The sequence below is a fragment of the Gallus gallus genome, chromosome 10 (assembly GCF_016699485.2).
Source record: "Gallus gallus isolate bGalGal1 chromosome 10, bGalGal1.mat.broiler.GRCg7b, whole genome shotgun sequence".
In the NCBI taxonomy this organism is placed as follows: Eukaryota; Metazoa; Chordata; class Aves; order Galliformes; family Phasianidae; genus Gallus; species Gallus gallus.
In genome coordinates this window covers 14,494,429-14,510,374 of record NC_052541.1, presented here as the reverse complement: position 1 = coordinate 14,510,374, position 15,946 = coordinate 14,494,429, and the positions used below count along the sequence as shown (strand labels likewise).

Here is a 15,946-nt window from a genome sequence, read left to right as displayed (position 1 = left end):
TTCTCCTTCCAATCCGTAAGGCTGTAAAACACACGCAACCTTCATCATAGCTGTCAGACAAAGTGAACAAAGTTTACAGCCCGTTTTATGCAGCTAAACAGCGCTTGGGTGTGATAAACAGTCGTGATGGATGGGAGCTGGTGCTAAGCAGGGTCGCAACATTTCATTGCCTCATTATAGGCAACAAGCTGGCCACTGGGTGTGCTCCCCAATGAAACCTCCATACCTAAAGGCAGGCAGCTCCCATGGAGCGCAGTGTGTCTCCTCCTCCCCAGTAGGGCCATTAGCAGGAAGGGAGGAGCTCAACATCCTCCACCTTCCCCTTCTAGTAGAGCACCCCTGGTGAAGTATTGGGTGTTAGCGTTCTAGCACAAAGAGCACAGAGTCTCTTTTCTTTGTTATGGAAGAACACAGCTTCCAGGCTCTGTTTGCCCTTGAATACATCTTTTCCAGCCAGATCCTAGCTCCAACAATAAGCACGTTCACCTCCCTCCTGGAAGAAAAAGCAGTCTTCTCAAAGGGCTCCCAAAAGCCAGACGCACTCATAAGCCTTAAGCATGGGGGTGTGAATACAGTTCATTTTTAATGCACAGCACAGACACAGCCCTAGCTGAGAGGTGGCCTGATGGTGGTGGTCAGAAATATCCAGGACATAGGACAGAATCATAGAATCATTTGAGTTGGAAGGGACCCTTCAAGGCCATCTGGTCCGACTGCCTGGCACTGAACAGGGACACCTACAGCTGATCAGGTGCTCAGAGCCCCATCCAGCCTGACCTGGAGTGTCTGCAGGGATGGGGCACCCACCATCTCTCTGGGCAACCTATTAAAGACTTCTGTTGTCACTCCCTGCTGAACTGCCTCAAGGAGCATCCCCACTCCTCATCCAGTATGATGGAAGCTGGATCCCTGACAGTCCTTGGGTGGACAACCAAAACCCTCAGTGATTTGCTCTTCCCAGGGTTTTTTTTTGCCATTGGAAGAAGGAATCGAAGCCTGTCATGGTCTTTATGAACAAAGTGGTGCAGCAGCAACAAGAAAGCTTTGGTAGTTTGCAAGAAAGGGCGAGGAAAATTAAACTGTATTAATTTCAAGCTCTATCAGGATTTTAAGAAAGTAAAATCAATAGAAAAGGATGGACTCAGTAGGGAACATGACCTTATTTTCCCACTGTCTGAAGGAGAAGTGCACACAATAGAGAGACAAAAATACGCATATCTACAAAATCAGATCGGTTCCTTCAGTGTAGGAGGAGAGAAGTTAAAATGCTTTTGTAAGCCGTCGATTTTGACTGACACTTAGGAGACGTGTCCACAAGGAAAAAGAAAGGCAAAAGCAAAAAAAAAAAAACAAACCCCTCAAACCGAACACCACCAACAAAGAAACCCAACCCCATCCATTAGTCTGCTCTGCTTCTTTCTCTCCTGCAGTAAATGGCAAAATGGTGTGATCCGTGCAATATTTCATCAAATATGACTTACCATTGTCAGAGCAAAATGTTTGATATAAAACAAGAACAATCTTTCTTTCTTTTTGGTCAGATAAGCTGGTTTGGATTAATAAAAATGCCACCTCACAATGATATTGATAATTTGCATGTGAAAAGCCTTCCACCTGGTAATGAAAACAATTTTTCAGTCTTACCACCACTAGTCGCAGCAGATAAGGTCTGCCGTCCTCCCCCTCGCAATTAACCATGCACACACACACAAAAAAAATGGGAAAGGTAGGAAATGTGTGACAACCACCAACTGCCCGTTATCTGAACCTGATGCTAAGGCAGTGAGATCTGCACATGGAAGGAGCTGGCACGCTCCTCCTCTCTTGCGACCCGTGTGCCCATCTGGGAAGAGGATGCACTCCTGACAAGGTTTTGTGCCACAGCTCACACTTCACTCATGCTCTTCTCACCCCACAGAGAAAAAATGATCTCTGCAAGGCCGTATTTTCAGTGACTCAGGATACGTGACATGCGCTCAGTTAAACATGAAGCATTCCCATTTCTTGCACACAACTAGCAATTATTTGAATTTAACAACACGTTCCTCTGAGATAATTCCAAATTGATAAGTATTTCTCACTTACAATGCGAGATGTAAAGTGTCTGATAAACAGATCGAAGTTTCAGATGCCAAATTCAGACCCCATCTGTTTTTGAGTTTTGTCTTTTATCTCAGTTCAAAGCTGCTAAAATGTGGCTTTTCTTTCTGCAGAACACCTTCATCAGCATACTGCTCTCTGAATTCTCTGGCCCTTAAAGCACAGGTCAAACCTGAATCTCATTGTGGCCTGCTTCGAGTTGGCAGATTTGATTAATTTTGTCCTGCGTTTGACAGAAGCCCAATTACTCTCCACAACAGCGACACGTAGGTAAACCTACCTGGTTTGGATAAACAGTTCAGCATGGGAGATGAAGAAATAAACCGCATATGGGCACGGAGCAGATTTCCAGGGTGGTCTTGTAGGATTAATTAGGGATAACAGGCTCTGTTCTCACCTGTGAGATGTCCAAGTGAAGGCAAAGGTGACTCAAAAATAGGCGAAGAAGGAAGCAGATATATTGACAAACTTCTTTTGGGGCCATCCAAATAAAGGCAGCACTGCTGACCTCTCAGAAGAGCATCACAGTGGTGAAGAGCACACCTGGGAAGAACTGGTTGAGAAGCTTAGTGGTAGTAATGGTGATAGGAGGACGTTTGGACTCGATGATCTTGTAGGTCCTTTCCAAACTTGTGATTCCATGATCCTACGATAACTACGCACAGCTTTCTTGCTCTCCCACGACCTTCTTGCAGCCTTTGGGAAAATTCTGATCTTGAGTCATTGTGAAACATAAAGGTTTCAGCAGCAATTAAAACATGCAGGAAAAGAAAAAAAAAAACGAACCCTGCGTGCACACATGGCCCTTTGCAAATGAGAACTCTTCTGCAAGGAACACATGAGATTCGGCAATATGTTTCACTTAGCAAAATGACAAAATCTTTAGGGGTATGTAAAGAGTGTAACCTTTTCTTCTCTTCACTTCTCTTTACTAAGTAAAAATTGCTGCGCAAAAGGCCTTTAATGTGAAACCTCATTTCAGCTCCAGAAAGGCACTTGATTTCTGTCTATAGAGATTGTCATTTTGCTCCCCCCATCAATAATGAATGCTTTTTTCTCCTCTTTCATACTAATATTTCTCATCCTTCATGTCCTTTGTAGTGTGCTGAGCTGCTGACTGAATTGCTCACGCTTCAGAATCAAGAAATTGCTCAAAGAGTAAAGCTGGACAGAGGGGGTTCCCCAAAGATCTCCAGCTAGAAGATGCAGTGAGCACAGCCCTGGATCAGCCCCACCTGTGGCAGCAAGGACTGAAGTTCCCCACCCAGGACTCATGTAAGAACTTGCCTTTTGGTGACCGCAGCCAGATAAAAACCACCAACATTTGATCAAAAAAAGCTCTTTACGCATTGCAGTCACACTCCCATTCTGAATCCTATGTAACAGTTCTTGCATGCATGACCTTGGCACTGCAGCACCACGCACGTGGAAAGCCACCTCTTTGCAAACCCAACACATGGGGAAGGGAAAACTTCAGAGCAGCTTGTGCCTAAATGTGATTTTTGCTTTGATCTCAGATCACCAGCGTCCTCCACGGTGAGGAATACGAGGGATTGATCCACTGCTGGATTCCACCTAGAGCAGCAAGACACCATCAGAAGGGAAACTGCACACAGTGCTCCTGGCAGGTTTAAGCGCTCTGTACAAATGTAGAAGGAGAGAGAGAACGAGGGAGAGAGACCAGAGGCATGTAGCAGACTTCCTGACCTAGTGATTTATTTATGGCATTCCTAGAGGGGAGGAAGCCATGCAAAGATCACGAGCCTGCACGCTGCAGTAAGTGGCATGCTGGCATATATTTAGCAAGCAACACAAGGCATTAAATCCACAGAGGATGGGAAAACGCTTCCGTTCCTTGTGAATGACTGGAGTCGGGGAATGAGAGAGTTTTATTTAGAGGAACAAGAAGGATTTCCCTTGCTTCTTTCAATAAATAAATTAATGCTTCTGCCAAGATTTGCCTCTCTTGCTTCCTTGAAAGCCAGAATGTTTCCTCTCCCAGCACTCACCTCCCCACGCTGTCCGTCTGTCCAACCAGGTCGTTTGCAGGGCTCAGCAGGGAGGTTTGGGAGGGCTGTGTGAGAAAAGCCTCTTCTCACACCGAGATCTCCAGGAGATAAATTTTCCTGTGAGCTGCTGTCTCCATAGTAGATGAACAATGAAAGAAGTGTTGCAGAGAATAGGCCTCTGGTACAGCTCAGAAAGATGCAGAATCTGTGTCAGCTGAAACAGCAGCAGTGTTCGTCAGCCTGATGAATCCCTGCATTGGCAGATGGGAGCATTTATAAAGCACGGTATTGCACGTAAGGGAACTGCACGGAGATGAACAAAACTCCCCTAAAAGCCTGATTCTGTGAGGTGCTGCGTACCTACAGTTCCTGATAAAGAGCCCAACACTTGGCCATGGCTGAAACCACCATAGGCAGATGTCCCCCAGGTGGCTCACTTTTCCTCCAGCCCAGGATGGTGCAGTCAGCAGTGGGACCTGCAGCAGCACACAGGAGAGCACACCGTGCCATGGGGACAGCGAGGGGGACATGGGGTGTTTGGAGGTACTTGTCAGGCTGCTCACATCGTGAATCATTAAGCACTAAATGAGCATAAAACTCTCATTTTAGAGCCGCATAATTGGACCACATCAGAAACAAGATGCCAAGCAACAGCCCGGGACAACCCGTTTTGTTTCCAAATTTAGCTCCAGCTTTTGGGATTTCAGAAGTGGCAGAGCCCACATGGCCTGTGGGTCACACGGGGCACCAACTGTCCCAGCTGCCTCTCCAGCTGCTCAAAGCTGAGGGTCTGACGGTTTAAAGAAGGCTTGAGTACATTAGCACTGATCTGACCCGAGGAGCTGGATTTAATGGGCTTAATGCTTGGACTTGCGTCCCGATCAAACTTGTCTGTTGTTCATGGTGGCGGAAAAAAAATCCCATTTATAGATGGGAATATAATGATCAATCAAGCTTTATTGCTCCTGTTTTCATTCTAGCAGCTTATAACCACATAATAAAAGCACATAATGAAAACATCATAAAAAAGCACAGTAAAAATATATTCACCATGCAAGTACTGCCATCTTAGCACATCCCAGATAGAAATGCTGAAGAGTTCTTGAGGCTTCTGGCGTGTCCTATTAACCTCTGTAACAGTACATCACACCCACCCTTTCCACTCGAGGAGTACAGTCGATTGAAATGACAGTGGTTATGGAAGGTGCATGTAATTGCTTGGATTCAAGAAACTTAGCATACAAAAGGTCTCCGGACAAGTTTCGCCATCGCAAAGTTAGTTGAGAACAGCCTCTCCAGCCTCTTTTGTTGTAGAGAAGCTATTATTGGAAGAGCAGCGTGAGATGGGTGCTTTGTCAACACTCTTCTTCCCTGTGGTTGAAGTGAAGGGTCTGTCTTCACAGGCACTGCTCCCGTTTACCATGAAGGACACACAAGCTTCCTGCCCTGGCATTATTTCCCCTTTTCCAGCACTTTTTCTTATACCTCTCTCTGACAGAGCATGATTTGCTCTCACAGCAGATGAGTCAATGCTTGAAGCTGCCCTAGCACGTGGGCTGGGGGATTCCTCTCAGCAACAGAAATATTGGTCCATCCTTACTCTGCTTTCTGCTGTTCTTGTTCACTTCAGGTGGCTTTCATGGTGTTGCATTGAGATATCTTGGAAATGGTAGCCACACTCTTGGACTTAATTTTTCTCCTGCTTCACAACATGAGGAAGTTGCTTGGATCAAAACCTAGCGTAGTTGGCCACCAAATGTGCCCTCTTGCCTCCTCACACGTACCTTAAGCTCACACCATCACTGAAGCGAGCAGATAAAACAGAAATCAACCATCAACCCCTGAACTGACTTTGTCCCTCGCTACAATGGTGACAAAATAAGCATCTCTCACTTTAACAAGCTCCTCTCGAATCCTTCTTACTTTCAGAGATGCTGTGTATTCCTGTTTGTTTTTAAAGCCATCCTTGCAGTGACACTCTGAACTTAATGACTCAGCTACAGGTTGACTTTCTATTTTTTTTTTAAGCCACAGATGTTAGTAGTAACATCCAGGATGACTGCACCTGGTTATCTTGGAGATTAAAGGCAATATTGTTCCCCATTTTTTCCAACTGCTTATTTTATGTCTCTGGAAGCACTTTGTACTCACGTGGCTTTGCTTTTTATTTTTTTTCCCCCCCTTCCATTACTTGTCTCTCCTTTGTTTGCTTGACACTTTCACGCAGAGAAAGGGGAGAAACATAAACTAGGCAAATGTGATTTGATCACAGAGATGGCGGGGGGCAGGCGCAGTCAATCACGCTGCCTTGAACTCTTGCGCGCAATCAGCTGGAGCTCGGCTGCACAGAGTCCCCTGAAATTACACAACACAACGATGCTGATTCAAAGCCTGCCGTCAAGTGATGCCTTCCCATGGACTTGGGAGCAGGCACGGTGCATAAATAGCCCACCCCTTACATGCAGAAAAGCTGAAGGTTTGTTCACCAAAACCTGCGGGCTGATTCAGCTGCAAAGCAAAACTTTCTGGCCACATTTATCCCCTAAAACATCAAACTCCCTTGATCTCCCTTGGTCTTATGAAAAAAAGCAGGTTGCAAAGAAAAACCACTGTCAGCGAACACATTACAGACCAAGGCGGTGAAGCTGACCCCCTTACACCAGCTCTCAATGAGGTCCCTGGGATTTTAAGCATTCCTTTATCTACTGAAAAGGAATGTTAAAAAGTTTAATTGGCATGTAATGAGATAACTGTAACAAGTTAATTAGTTCTCAATTAAATTGCGTTTACCATACGTTCTGAATGTGTTGTTAGCAATTAACGACACCTAATGAACTTGCAGTAGCGACTGAGTTTACAATGATAAGGAAAATAATAATAGTAAAGCTCACACGTGGCTTCATAGCACATTAGAAGCAACAAATGATTTAATAACTGTGTGGTTAAATCACCACATCTCCTGCAACCGCTAGAAGGGAAACAACCAATAAATTCATTCTGGCATTTCTAACAGAGCCTGGTAGGAAACAATTGGTTTTCACATCAGGCCTCGCCAGGAAAAAGAAATCCCAAAGAGCTGTAGAATTCCAGAGGAGAAGAGGAAGCAAAGTTGCATGATGAAGTCAGTTATGCAGCTTCGACTTTAAGAAAGCGGAGTTCTGCTCATGACAAATGGTTGAGCCTGGTGGGCTCAGATGGAGATCCTGAGGTGGAAACCAAGGCAGATGAGAGAAAAGGGTTAAATTCTTCCTCAAGATCCCTTAAGCAGTGAGTGTACGGAGAGCAATTTGTCTCTGTGCTGTGAGCTAACCTCCTCTTAATGCTTTGCACCATTAGAGTGCCACACTGAATAGGCATTAGGCAGGAAAAAAACCCTACAAACTAATTTACATTTTAATGAATTTTTAATTGAACCAAAATCTGTTGTTTCTGTTTAAAGATGCAGTGTTGACTTTGTGGTCTGTGCTGCTGAGAGCCAAGTGGGATCTTAATGTGATAAAAACAATGATAACGCTAAGCTTAATTAGGTCTGAAAGCGTGCCTGCTAAAGTGGCATGGAATATGGGAATAAAAACACCCCCTTCCCACCTCAAACCCAAGCAGCTGGACAGGCTGCAGCAAGACCAAAGCCAAAGCCATCACTACTCCCTTGTGCCAAAATCAGCCAATGTGCCAAAGAAATAACTGGCCCCATGGGCAATAGGATCACCCACAGTCAGCCCTGTAAGTTTAGTTCCATCTTTTCCTGCTATTAGATCCAGCTGTAACGATAGGCAGGGCCTGCTGGGCTTTCTCTAGTCACTTTTCTTGTCATAACAGGCTGTATAGAAATGCTAGAGCCTGGGAGCTGCTGTTTCCAAGGGGCACTGGCTCTCACTGCTTTCTCTACGTACTGTTCAGCAAAACAAATGAATCCTCGGTGTATCTGAGCCTCCTGGAGCTGGGAGACCAGAGAAAAGCCCTTACTGGGGATTTCTGCACTTGGATTTAATCAAAAATGCCCCACAGTACCTAGGTGTACTCATTCGCTCCCTCTCTCTGGGGTACCTCTAATTCTGTTCTTAAGGCATTTTCTTGTGTTTTTAATGTCTTGTAACAAGTGACTCACCAAGCTGACGTATTTATCTAACACCTTAATGAAATAACAACAGAACAGCTATCTTAACACCAGTTTCTTGCAGGTCCTCCCTCCTTCCTCTGGCTGCATCTGCCCCTGGGAGGGTTCATCTGTTCATAATGTGCTCAGGCTTCCATGTAATTAAACTGTATTGTTATTAGTTATTACTATATGTAGTATTCTAGAGCTATCAATTTATTAGGTTAGCATGACGAGTGTAAGCTGAATACACTCCTCACCTCCACAGAAGGCCTGACACTCGTATGAACCCAAATAGAACCACCGTGATCAAAAACGAGCTATGGCAGCAGGTTTCAAAACCTGTTAAAATCACCACGCGGGCTTCATCTTCAGTGCCCTGCTGCTACCTACCAGGCCCTGCATTTTGCAGCAATTTGGTTCACTATTGCTCTGTTAGAACACCTGAATTTATACTGTGTATGAGTCACTGGCCTTCAGCGCTCAACTTTGTCCTTTGCATTCCACGTAGCATTATTTTTGACTTTTAAAAGCAAGGGTGCCCCTGACCAATTTATTGTATTCACCCAGCGTGGGTGGGCAGTGATTTAGTTCACTGTTAACATGGGCTGGAAACACATTCCTCCCAAAGGAGAGCAAGTTTAACCCTAAAAACATCGTTTAGTGCAGAACAGTTGAGGCACAGACCTTCCTGCTTTCTTTATCTGGACATGGAGAGCAACAGCTCTCCTCACCTCGCTTTGGCTGTGGGAGTTGTTCCTGCCTGTCCCTTCTGGCTGTGCATATATACAGCAATTCCTACTGCTGTGTGAACTCAGGCTTCTGCAGATAAGCCCTAAACATGCGTGGATGCCAACTTATTATGCTTTCTATGCTCTTCAAAAAGGGCCTTTCAACAAATTGTGCCCCTCTCTTCACCTGCCTTGCTCTTCTTTCCCCCCCTCTTCCTGCTGCTAAGGGAAGCTGAATGTCACATCAGTGAGTGATGTTCTGTTTCACTCTGACAGTTGCTCAGCTCTGTGACCATCTGGAGGTCCTGTGGCACCAAGTGATGGACCAGGCTGAGACAGCACCAGTTCCCTCCCTGATGAACCCCAGCAGTGTGGCTAACAGGTCCTGATGAACAACACAGCTGGTAGAGGTCAACTCCCAGTTAGCTTAGGACATTCCTGGGAGGTCTCTGTAGATGTATGGGCTGTGGCTCTGAATTAAGCTTGATCTGGGTGATACAGGCTGTCAGGCTCATCTTTCACTCTCCCTGCTTTCAAAGGTGTAGCAGTACTCAGTAAATCCACCCAGATGTCACACAAAATAAATGCCAAAGAGGCAAACCACCGTTACTGCTGAGAACGTTCACGTTGGGCAGGCCCAGCAGCGCCGGCGCCTACGGAACAGGCCTCACTGCAGAGCCAAGGAGTAGAACTCACTGATATGACACTGCAAGCTTTGCCTATGCCTTTTCACCTGCTTCTGCCTCTGTTCCACCCAGCCTGATAACGACTTCAAGCTATGAGAACGCTGTGCCTCCTCATAATGAGTACACTTGTCTCACAAGAAGTAGGTTTGGATACCTGGATGAAAAATATTGTTAAGATCCCATCTGTGAAAACGTCCTTTGTTCTCAGACAGGGATGGTTTTGTGGTGCTATCTGGGGTAATGAGGACAGTCTGAGGAACACAGAGCACTGGTTGCAAGACAGACCCATGCAGAAGAGGCTGCAGTGCTAAGCTGAGGGAGGGCAGCTTTGGCTAAACTAAACGGCAGGAGGATGCCATTTCTTAAGAAATCTGCCAGCATTCTGTAACCCAAAGGTCCTATTGAGTATGTGGCTACACTCCCATTTCCAAGCCTTAGGTCAACCAAGATAATTTTGTTCCCCTGCCCTGCAATGAGGGTAGTCATAGAAAAGCAGTCTAAGTGGATTGATATAAATTGACTCAAGCAGAGATCAAAAACTCTTCGGAGATTAGGGCTATGGTCTTCTTTGAATATAGACAGTTACTACTACAACAGAGCCCTGTCTTTGGTTAGGCCTACTGCAAATTAATAAGTGTAATAAATTATATAATGGATGGAAGATCTTAAGCAAAACACTTCTGTCCAAAAAGGCAGAAGTGATTTTTCAATAGCGTACTTTTCAGGTTTTCACCAGGTTTCAGCTGCTTTTTGAATAATGAAGTAGATGAACAAATGAAATACGTATGCTTAAACCATGATCCCAATTGAAACACATTATGGTCGAACAGGGCATGTTCTACCCAGGCAGAGATTAGTGCGATAAAGGAAGGAGCGAGATGGAATAGTGCTTCAGAAGCGTTTAAAAGCTCTTTCCATTTGGCAGGAGTGGCTCACATTTGCAAAACATTTATTCAAGTCTTGGTTGAAAATAAATCCTTGAATGTAGCTATGCTATTGAGAGGTTGCAAAGTGGCAGTGGCCTCTTTAATCATTGTCCCATTCAAGCCCTAATCAGCACAGCTATGCAAGGATGAGTGGTAGGAGATGAGAATTCACCTCCTCAGCAGGGTAAGGTTGCATGTGTCTCTTCTTTCTAATTAGAAGCTCTATTCAAATGTTAATCAGCAACACCATGATTAAGGAAGATTAAAGAGAACACTTGGACATTGCTTCACTGATGTGGCTAAAGAGATTTTTCCTTTCTTTGTGTCAAATAGGAAGGTCCTGATGGAAGTCAGTTTGCTTTCCAAGTCTGGTTTAACTTCCCCCTCCTCCATATGTTGCAGTGATGGAGGGCAGTTGTTTATGTCCAAGACTTTCTGTCTGTTTAAAGCCTTCAGAGCCACTGGCCCATGGTTACATTGCTGGTCTGCCAAGATCGTGCTAAGCAACTCAGCCACAGCAGTCAAGATGAGCTTGGGAAATACTGAGGGGTGACATTATTTCACTACTTCAGTTATTCCCTTTTTATGACATCTCTTCTCTACCTATTGGCTCCTGAACTGCCCTGCTCACATTTCCCTTTGGAGAAAGGAAGGAAGTTACTGGATGAATGAGAAGAAATGAAAAGAGTCTAAGCTGTAGTCAAGGAAGAAATATTCTTATAACTCATGGGCATATAACCTGGCAATCAGAAGGGGCAAAACCACTGGTGACTGTGTTAGGATGACTTCAGGATGTTGGGGTGACAGACAGAACAAAGAGGACTACAGATCTAACGGGCACTTTTACATCCATCATTTCCCTTCTCTCCCTTATTCAAAGGGAAAAGTTGCAACTTAACCAGAGACATCCTTCTCCGGTGTCCTCTCCAAGGTGCCTACATCACATGCTGTCTTGCTCAGCGATGCCACGTCATTCCCAGTGCCTTCCCATGCCCCACAATTAGAGGAAACAAAAAGCTCTCTTGTCTTTCTTCCGAGAGATGAGCTCAGCTGGCATAAAACGAAACTATTTGTCTAATGGTCTCAGATTTGGAAAAATTCCCTTCAAAAGAGACTGTACTGGAAATGGCTAGTCCTCCAAATACATGAAATGATTTAATTAAAGGTGACAATTTAAGCAAAAAATTTTAATGGATTGTGACCTCACTGAGAATTTGTATTCTACCATTACAAAAAGTTAGCAGCAGGTGAGACCGTTACACTCCCAATCTCAAATCAAATGCAACTGTATGCTCCACTCCCAGATCAAATACAACTATAACTGAAATCCTAACACACAAATATTCCTCTGTGAACTCTGGTTCGAGGGTGTACTGCCTTCATTTACACTTTCAAAAAACAAAAACAACAAAAAAAACCAACAAAGCAATCAGTTCATTTCTGATGGAGAATTTGGATGCTACCTCCTGCATCAATGCATAATCCTCAGCACAGTGTTCATTAAGCTGTAATGATTCATGACTGGCTCCTCCAGCTGGGACACAGGATGGGTTTAGCCCTGAGTTGCCCTCGTTATCTAGAGGCATTTAGCTCTGGGGGGTGACAACACACAGATTGCTGTGGATAATTTTGAGGCTGACTGCTCTGAGAAGTTAAGTGTTGACTTCAGCTGAGTTTCTGATGACACAAAATGAGCGCAGACAAGCAGGGATTTGACCCTGTGCTGTATTTTATATATTATTGCTCGGGGTAAAAAACTACCAATGTCTTTAATTCGTCTTGGTATTGCACAGAGGAAAAAAAAAGTTGTGGCAATAATAGGGTGTGTGCTTCCAGTGTACTTCCAGAGTGGATTCACTCCTAGAGTCAGCTGAAGGTTAGTGCAGAGTCACCAGGGACTTCTGAAAATTAGGGGTTTTCAAAGCGTACAAGTCTCATCTTGAGATGCTGTTAGCAGTCAATACCCAGGTTGAATCTTCAAATATCAGCTGGGCCTTCAACATACCTTTATGTCACAGTAATAGACATTCTCAGCCGCCATCACTCAAAGCGGTGACTTTTTGAACTGGTGTCCTGTTCTACCTAATGGAGAGAGAATGCAATCTTGGGAGACCTATCTGTGCTGGATTTGATGTACCCAGCGTGGATGATAATGATAGCGGGGTCTGATGGAATAGGCAGTTGTGTGAGCTATACAAATTCATGGTCTGCCAACCCATGGCAACATCCACATCACTCCACTGGCATTGCTGCTGGGACCCACACAAAGTAAATTGAGTGTGGCTAGATCAACCTACTTGTGTGACACCTACACACTGGTATATCTGCTCACGAAATCAGAGGAGAACTGGAGCTGAAACCAGGTATGTCAGAGGAAGGAGACTAGAAACAGTGTAATTCCCATTCTCACAGCAGAAGAATGGGGGATCACTGAATGAAAACTAAGTTAAAGAACGAAGCACACAAAGATAAACTCTTTAACATATGCTTAGCCTGTGGAGCACACTGCCACAGGATGACATGGAGACCAAAAACATTCATGGTCAGGAAAAAAAAAATCCCACAAAATAATAATAATAATAAAAAACACCCAAAAAACCATTCAAAAGCTGATAAGAAGAATTACATAAATATTGGCCCCAAAGTGCATATGCTACTATTGCCTAAAGATGGAAAGGAAACACCAGAGAAAACATCTCTATGAGATATGGGTGGGCAATCCCCATGTGAGCAATGCTACCTGCTGCAAACAGTCATGATAACACTGAGCACTTCTCCTTGTGCTCTTGGCTCTCTCAGAGCACGCCAGCAGACTGAGAGGAGCAACTCAGCCTTCCAGCTGCCCACATCACCAGCGTTTTATTGCTGTCACCACAGCTATGGCCACGTGGTGCAATTCAGGGCTCTGCAGGACTCCAGCTCTGCTTAGAGCTGGCAGCATCAGAAGCCCATATACAGAGACACTTTGTCTGCAGCACAGGTGAGTCACGTCTTGGGGCAGCCTGGGGTCTCTCCTTCTCACTCACTGGGGCACTGACATTTTGAGAACTCAATGTCCTAAGGTGAAATGCTCTTGCTAACAAGCCAGCTCATCTCCATCAGGCTGAGACCAAGCAGTGCCATTCAGCTAGGAGCATCCAACAGGGACCACTGCATCAGCACTGTCCTCAACAGCTTAGCAAAAAGACCGGGGAAGAAGGAATTCCCTGCCTCCCATCTAACAAAAGCAGGGCTGTGCATCAGACCCCTTCCACACACCTGAGCTTTGGGCACATTTTTCTGGCAAAAAAAACTTCCCTTGAAGCCTTCAAAATAAACAAATAAATCAGAGAGCCACAAAACACTGAGGTTTTGATCAGAAAACATTATGCTTCCCACATACCTAGAAATATACACAAATCCTACTACTTACCAGTTCCATTCTGCTAACAGGAGCTCCAGGAGAGTTCTTCCAACCTCACTTACTTCTCAGCCTGCAAAAAAATAAAGACCTTGATTGATGATCACAAGCAGATGTGGTGAAAGCATCCCAATCAGAGGCACAACACTGCTGCCTGAGTAATGGATTTCCCACCCCCGTGGGAGGCAACGCTGAGCTTGCTGTTCTGGTGGGCAAAATCCTGTGCCATCAGATGTGCACAAACAGCTGAAAGCACTCATTACAGGCCAAGAAGAAAGCAAATAGATAAACTCGGAACCCCTCCCTAGCCTTGTCTGTACTCTTGTTAACATCCTGGAGTGAGCGTTAGCCTGTTGCAGTCATTTGTTTTAAGGTTGTGCTTGGCTTGACAAGGAGTCTAGACAGAAGAGTGCTCCATTCATCTGACAAATGCCTACTGCTCTTCCCTGCATTGAGTGAATCTTAGAAGAGTCAGTGCCTTGAAGGCAAAGCTTAGCCCTGCAGGAAGGCCAGACGAGGACTGTAGGGCAGCCAAGGAGAGGTCCTGGTTGACCATGACAGATATCTGGAAGCAAGGAGGAAGGTGCACATCTTCCTCTGGAGCATAACAGAGACCTTTCAGTGAGCCATGACCACAAATCCTGTTTCCTAATTGAGAGTAGAAGGAGCGGTGAATAAGCTGCCAAGGCCAGTGTAAATGAAGAAGAATTGCTTTTTCAGGCAATAGATCAGAAGTTAGGACATTGCTTTATGCAGATCTTTGCCCTTACACATATCTCTGTGTAAAAGGAGACCTGCCCGAGTCTGGATCCCAGTGAGACCCAAGCTGGGTCTCTGATGCTTGCACAAATCAGCAGCAACTGGAAGCAGCTGAATTTTATGAGCGTATATTCCAAGATGCTGTAATTCTCACCTCCCAGCTGTTCTTTGCCATCTAAAGGCACCCTCCTAGTGCATCCTCTTTGGCACACGCAGCCCCAAAGTAGTAACTGCGTGCCTACTTTCTTGTAATGCCATACACTGCAATAGCCCCAAATAGCTTCTGAGCCAACACAGACTCTTTTGGGGGTCATCAAGGACTCTGGAACCACCTTTGTCATGCATGGTTGAGAAACAGGAGCAGCCCATCAGGTAGAATGGTCCCACTTTGCTTCCAAGCTCCTAACACTGATACAGCAGAGCTTAAAGCAGCAGTAATCAGCTATAGAGTCACAGAAAGACAGGCAGGCCGGGCTCATTTTAGATAAGGCAGCTGTGAAAAAATGACAGCGTGATGGACAGCTGCATGAGAAGAACTCCCTGTGCTGTTAAGGTCTTACGTACAAAATGAGGCAACTTCCCATCCAGTGCTGCTCAGTGGACTCGAGATCTTCAGCTGTGAGCTTTTCTCAGCTGACACCTCCCAGGTGGGCTCCTTCTCCCAGGGAACTGAGACAGCAGAAGGGGAGTGAAAATGGAAGGGAAGGGAGTGAAAGTAGTGAGGGGTGTGGCTATTTTGGGATAGAGAGCTCTGGAAGCAAGGACAAACGTCCCAGTGGGTTTGGGCTTTGTTGAAGAACCCATTCTCTGTCCACCTGCCCCAATTCTCCATGTTATGCATACATGTGCGTGCCATTGTCCTCCAATGGCCAAAAATCTGACTCCAAGGGCCAACGCTGCCGGTCCAAGGGTGCACCATGCAGGCTGGCTCCCCTTGCTGCAGAAGAAAGGCCGTCCGCCCATCCCTTCTCTATGCGGGGAGATCAAGATTTTTGGCTGCAGCTCTGAATGCTCCTCTGCCGATTAAATATTTATTATGACATGTTGCCTAGCAATGACCAGATTGCCCTGAACATGCAGGAGATAAAATATACTACAGGGTGCGGGAAGCAGGGAGAGACAGTGGAAAAATAACTCCAAACAGCCACCAATTCTATTGGGTTTTGGGACTATTTACTAGCAAGAGATGAAAAATAGATTTTGTTCAGTAAAGTGTTGGATTGGTCCGATTAATTTCAC

General features: G+C 45.2%; 1 long non-coding RNA gene across 1 annotated transcript; it reads right to left on the bottom strand.

Annotated features, from left to right (window-relative positions):
• Positions 1-5,030: 5,030 nt before the first annotated feature.
• On the bottom strand, positions 5,031-15,565 carry LOC124417107. Its single transcript, XR_006931019.1, has 3 exons — positions 15,272-15,565; positions 13,961-14,021; positions 5,031-6,464 (listed from the first exon to the last, which is right to left on the bottom strand). It is a non-coding gene; the product is annotated as an uncharacterized LOC124417107 (long non-coding RNA).
• Between the last annotated feature and the right edge of the window lie 381 nt (positions 15,566-15,946).